This window comes from Glycine soja, chromosome 10 (genome assembly GCF_004193775.1).
Source record: "Glycine soja cultivar W05 chromosome 10, ASM419377v2, whole genome shotgun sequence".
Lineage (NCBI taxonomy): Eukaryota > Viridiplantae > Streptophyta > Magnoliopsida > Fabales > Fabaceae > Glycine > Glycine soja.
Window position 1 is genome coordinate 36,623,925 of NC_041011.1, and position 6,686 is coordinate 36,630,610.

The following is a 6,686-nucleotide window of genomic DNA, read 5'->3' on the forward strand; positions in this document are numbered from 1 at the left end:
AACCGAGGAGGTGCCTTTGGTGATAGAACTGAGACGTTCTCTGAGAGACATGATTCTAGATTGAGATTGATTAGAAAATGCACGTGCAAGGGCTACCCAAGCATCACAAGAAGTGTCGACAGCAGCTATGACAGATCGTGCTTCAGAATCGCACGAGCCAAGAAGAGCAAGATAAATGAGCTTATCTTGCCGAATCCATAAGGAATATGCAGGTTTTGGTGTTGCAGCATCGCCAGAACCAACGGTGGCAAGTGGACAAACAATTTTGCTGGTGACATAGCCTTCAAGGTCACGAACAATGAGTAGAGCATGAACCTGTTTGTACCAAGCAGGGAATTGGTAGCAGTAAGCTTGATTGGAAACTGAAAATTGTTGTTGAACTCCATGAGTTCTATTAACTCATTGGTAGTAGTGGAAGTGGTAGGTGCCATAGAAGGATCATGTTTAAGGTGTTGTAAGGCTAAGGCAAATCTGATACCATATAAGAAGAAAAGGACTATTTTTATTGTATCTAAATTTTACATGTACAGAGTGAAGGTTAAATAGTTGCTTCACTAACAATAAGCGGAAACCCTTAGCCAAAATCAAGGAAACAAATTGAAACAAAATTAAAGTAATAATGGTAGAGTTTGATTTTCTCCTATAATAAGGAAACAACATGGACGTGATTATAGGTACAATAAACCAATTAATTTTGAATTAATCCTGTTTGCATTTATCACTAATAAAAACAAGAGTTGCCTTCAGGAATTAAGTTGGGGGAGAGTTAGTTGAGGTTGTTGGAATTTCAGATATGGTGCAGATGTAGAAACAGAACCTGGTCCAGTTGGTGTTAAAGAAGGAACTCTAGTCGGTAAATATGAATCTCTTGTATAGATTACTGTAATACCAAAGGGCAAAGAGCAGTCCTCTGTCAAGGAGGCAGATTCATCCCCAAAAAGTGTGACTGATAAACTACAAGAAGTATTGAAAAAGATCAAAACCCCAGTCAAAACTGGGATTTATGATGAACTATATGGAGAATCGTTATCTGTCAAAGTTGGATCTTCCTTGCCATATTCACCTGCACTCAGTACTGGTGAACGAGGAGGATGGTGCAAGGAGCGGAAAGTCAGAGAGTAATCCTAACACTGTTGATGGAGATGGTGATGATGTGTTTGGGTGACTATTCAACTTGCAGACTGGGTTGTGAGATAAATTTGTGGTAGTTCTGTATAAGTTTAACATCATAGGGAGTTGAAAACATGCAAAATATTATGTTGCATGCTTCTTTCGTCATCTGGAGTTAATTGTTCCAACGAATCCATAATTGTTGATGTTTTCCTCTCTGAATGCTAGTGGATATTGACCTTGGTCTGCATCTAAAAAGCAAGAGTGGTTTCACTGAGAATAAGTACCTATTAATAACCAACAGGTTTTAATTTCTCTCTTTTTTGTTTGGTTGTTTCATTTCTTACATCATCTGACATATTTTTTGGTTTGCCGTTAGTTGTTTGGTTTATTGCTTAATTAACTCCCATGATTAATTTGAACGTTTTCCTAAAATTCCCTCCCACCTGGTTGACCCTTTCTGCTGCTACCAATCAACAATTGTACATGTTTTTATCTTTTTTGGTGAAATCTATTGTACATGTTGAATACGTACATGATGCATCTATATTGTGGGCTTGACAGCCAAAATTCTTCCCAGTTTTTCCTATTTATAAGAAAGTAGAAAAAAGGATGAGAATCTACTAGTTGATTTTAATTAGAATTGATAATTAAGGTTAAATCAAATCATTTTGGCATAAACATTGGAGGACTATCAGAATTTTATCAAGAGGCAAGATCATATATCAAGTACTAATAACAAAAAAATAGGAAATGGTGGCAGACCACTAAGAAACTCCTAATTAGAAAGTTACTGGAATATTCTCATAACAAAACCGATAACAGAATACTAGCTTCATAGGGAATGGTGGCAGACAACATGTCTCCCTAGCCCACTCGATGTAATTACTAATAACAGACAATCAATTATAATTTCCAAAATAATTTGATCCTGATATTTTCCTCTTGGGTCTCATTCTAGTATCCATTAATTGTATGAATGAAACTATTCGTATCAAATGGCATCATTGGTGCAACAAGCATATTTTTCAAAAGGAAAGGTGTCTCTCCTCTCCATCTATCCCTCTCCCTTTGTATCTATGTATCTATCTATCAAGCTACTATGTATGGGTCTGTTTTAGTGCCCGTAAACTTTTTGAATATTCTTAGGTTATTGTTTCATCTTACGGAACACTAAAGTAAACACGAAACAACTTTGAAGACTCATACTTCGTAAATGTTTGTGTTTTATTGGCACCTAATTGATCAGTTGTTATTCACATATGCAATTAGATTTGGCATCTTCAAAGGGACTTTAAGATTTAAAGTAAGTTAAAATTGTTTCAACAGTACAATATATGATGATGACTGTTAGGAATTACTATTTAATTTTGTTCTCATCATATAATGGCATGTCTATCTTACAAGTTCTATGCTTATTTTCAATTCTTCCCATTCCTCAAACTCTCTTATATGTGCTACTATTGAGTTTGTTTGTATGTTTAGTTTCCTCAAACTCTGCCAACCCCACATTAAGAAACTTGTCATTTAATGTAAAATTTAGTTTCTTTTTTCTTCAATCCCATCTTGCATGTTTTAACAAATTATGACATACATGTATGCATAGGATATCAGTCTGCTGAAGCTGACTAATCATCCAACATTGTTTAGATTTGCACCTTGAGTTGAGTTTCTTAATCATTGGATTATATCTTTCATTCGGATCATACCAACCCAAAGGGATATATATTGGAGACATGAAATTAGCAGCCTTTGTTGTTACATACCAATTGCAACCAATGTCTCAAGTATATTGCAACTCTATTTTCTCTCTCTCATATATATATATATATATATATATATATATATGTTGTACCTATTCTGCTTAAACAACTCACGCACACATACTACTTAAGCAAAAAGTGAGACTTAGTTCCTTGAAGAAATAAATGGTATTGAAGTTATTCCATGTGCCTAAGAAGCCTACTCTAGTGTGCATTGTGTATGATCCTCTGTGGCAAATACTCATTAATCACATGAATGAATGACTGTTCTTAAACTACATTGACCAAGCATGTAATGAAATTTAAAATATGTGGCCTTCATTTTCCTTTTCAGGTAGTCGTTTAGAAGTTATAGTTTAACATATAGTATACGATTATCACAACAGAAAAGCATTTCTTTACCAAAAACCAGGGCTGCTTATGTTAGAGAGCGTATTAAGGTCCCACAAAGATAATCAACTTCTACTTACCAGAAATGAGAGACAGGTAGTAGTTCACTTTCAATGTACAGTGGGAGGCAGATCACACAATCGGCTACACACACCACAATTCCTCTTTTTGTACACAAGACTGCAAGACCAAGAAAAACATTGAATTAGTGAGAAACAAGATATGTCAAAGATAATACAAGGAATTAGCATCAACATTATTGTCATTAATCAATAATGTATAAAATATAAAACCACCATCAACATGCTTACATACAAAACATAAACAAATAACTTCTTTTTAACAATCTACCTAGGTAATTATGTCTTCTGCATCTCCTGTCCAAAACTGATTAAGGCAGCCGTTAGCACACCAGTAGTAACAAGTGCACCTAAAATTAACATAGCAACGTTAATCAAACTCAACTAAACAACATAAGTTGAATGACAAGGACAAGACAATCACAAAGAACAACCAACTCCAATCCAACTACCGAAACAAAACAAAAACATTAAAATTAGCAATCTCCAATCACCAGGCAATGTAAACTTCATGCATCCCTCAATGCCAATTCATATTCCATGGCGCATTACAATTTAAATTTCAAACTATCAAATTCCTTATTTCTTCCTTTGCAAATGCAAATACAGGCAATTTTATCTGCATATTCATGTGCAGGGAGAAAAGGCATTCATTACACTTACACCCCATGTCCTTCACATTTCATCAGTCTAGAAAGAAAAAAAAAAAGAAAAAAAAGACTCCTTTTTCACACACTAGAAGTGAAAACTCTAATGCGTAAGGTACCAGATTCATTTCCTAAATCCATTAGCATCCTGAGATTAGCAACAACAACTTAATAACTAGATTGATGACACTCTAACTTGGTAGATTCAACAATTAGAATAGAATTCAGCAACCTAAGTAAATTTGTTGCACTCACATATCATCCTTCATAAAGCAAGGTCACAGATTTGGTGTCTTTTTGGTGTTCTATCATTTTATATGAGTGAAGTAAAAGTTCTGAATACTCATGAGTTGATCACCTTTATTCCTATATTGTTTTTTTTTATACTCATGAGTTGTGGATACTCATGAAGTAAAAGGTGATGACCTTCATTCCTATATTGTTTATCTAAAAATATGGTAAAACCATTACATGGTATGGGTACCTTAGAAAGTTTAACTAAGTTTACTTTCACAACTTAATATCACAGTCCAATCGGAGTTGTTAAAAAATGGCTGACACTGTGGATGAGGATTAAATTTATTAATTCCTTGAGACATTGTTGTGCATGTGAGAAGCTTAGGTAGATGAAAGTTTGTTTCTATTTTTTTGTGTTGGCCTTTCCATCTCTACAGCTACCACCTCGGAGAAAAGGTCCTCTTGGGCATCATCAAAGCTTCCTCTGTTTTCTTTATAGATAAGCATGCTGACATTTTTACTAAATCTTTGTGGGGTCCTACAATAAGATCTATATGTGACAAGCTTAATGTACATGATATATATGCTCTAGCTTGAGGGGAAATGTTGAACTATTGTAGATAACTCGTGAAATGAAATCCATGTTTGGGTTGATTTGTTTCCTGAATATTTCCCTAAATAGATTGATTCTAATTCCATAAACTTATTTACTGTACAATTATCATAGAAATACAGCACACGTTATTCAGTCCAATCAATGGAGTGATTTTTGGTTTTTCTAGTTCATAGTCATAGCTGACCCATGCATTAGCGCCCCCTAACCCACATATACTAAAGGGATAAATTGATTTGGGCCATTTTGTTATTTTATTAAGTGAATGGTTAGTGCTAGGTGGGTTAAAAACAGGGCTAGGTAGGGTTAACCCTTAGGCTAAAACCCACATCGATAACTCTACATAAAAGGAGACAATAGATTTGAGAAATAAGAACACACAAGCAAATGTATCAGCTAAGCAACACACAGTGGTGGATCCATATATGAATAAGGAGGTACACTTGCACCCCCTCACTTTAATAAAATTATATATAAATATCGTGAATGTATATTACAATTGATAGGTATTTTATATAATAATGTAATGTATGCCAGAATGTGGATCTTACCTACATGTGTAGGACTGTTCTCATACCTGGGTATAGCTAGCGACCTGAGCTTGGGTCAAGACACGACGCGAGCTACAGTGATGGCACGATAGGAGCCAACACACGACTCGAGGTACAGTAGTGATGCCACAGTAGGAGCTTCGGTCAACACGCGACGCCAAGTACAGTGGGTTATGATGACCTTGACAATATCAGGATTCGTGGGTTATGAGTGCCACAACGAGAGATTCTGATCAAAATGACAATAATGAGCGTGCGCCACATGTCATATTTTAATTTTAATTAAACACTATATTTTCTACCAATTAAAGAAGGTCTTTATAGTATGACCGTCATTGTATCCTTGGCTTCAAAGACGGTGTATGTTTGCACCGTCTTAAATAATTTTAACTTAATTTCAAAAATGTCATTGGGTTTATGATACATAGCTTTCTACGGCGGTGTTGCAATACCCGTTGTCGAAGAAGTCATTTGAAAACGGGTTTGAAGTAACACCGTCTTCGTATAGCAGGTGAAAATTATAAAAATGTCACCGTCTAAATTTTTAAGACGGTTTCGTAACGACCGTAGTAAAAACTACATCATAGAAATCCCTTTTTTTAGTAGTGAATAGACCAATCCGTCTATCTATATCTATATAATATAATAAAAATAAAAATAAAACATATAATGCTAATCCTAATAATAAAATAAATTTATAAGACCAACATCAAATAAAAAGGTTTAATCCTTTTAGATTGTCTGCTAGTTTGTTAATTAATTGCACGCATGTTTTCTTAAATGGTTCGATCTTAGAATGTATTGTAGCTATTTTCTCCTTGATATTTATGTACAATGCGAATATGTAATTTTGAACCAATGAGTCACAAATACGAAAGCTCTTTTCTATGGTTATTTTGTTTAAGTATACTTGATTCATTTTATTGTGGAATACTTATTAATTGGATTTGGTGAGAAGTCTTTTAAAAATAAGCTTCATGGATATATATTAAAAGGGTGCAGCAATAACAAAAATTGTGGTGATCACGATTTGGTAATTGGTGCATACATCGGCAACAAGCCAACTTGTGGCCGTGAATGATTATGTTTGGTGGGTTTTTTGGCCATTTGGGTAGGTCATGTTTGTATATGTTGTACATATAACTAATATAGGTATACCTTTTATAATATATTTATTTGGATAATTATCATAAACGTATGTACCGCCAACATTTGAATTAGAACATTTTGTGTCTAATTTAAGTACTCTTTTATGAATGAATCTTTGTATATAAAAAAATCCTATAATTTTATAA

General features: G+C 34.4%; 1 long non-coding RNA gene across 1 annotated transcript; it reads right to left on the reverse strand.

Moving 5' to 3' along the window:
• Positions 1-3,349: 3,349 nt before the first annotated feature.
• Positions 3,350-5,589, reverse strand: LOC114370761. Its single transcript, XR_003657918.1, has 3 exons — positions 5,418-5,589; positions 3,615-3,693; positions 3,350-3,443 (listed from the first exon to the last, which is right to left on the reverse strand). It is a non-coding gene; the product is annotated as an uncharacterized LOC114370761 (long non-coding RNA).
• Between the last annotated feature and the right edge of the window lie 1,097 nt (positions 5,590-6,686).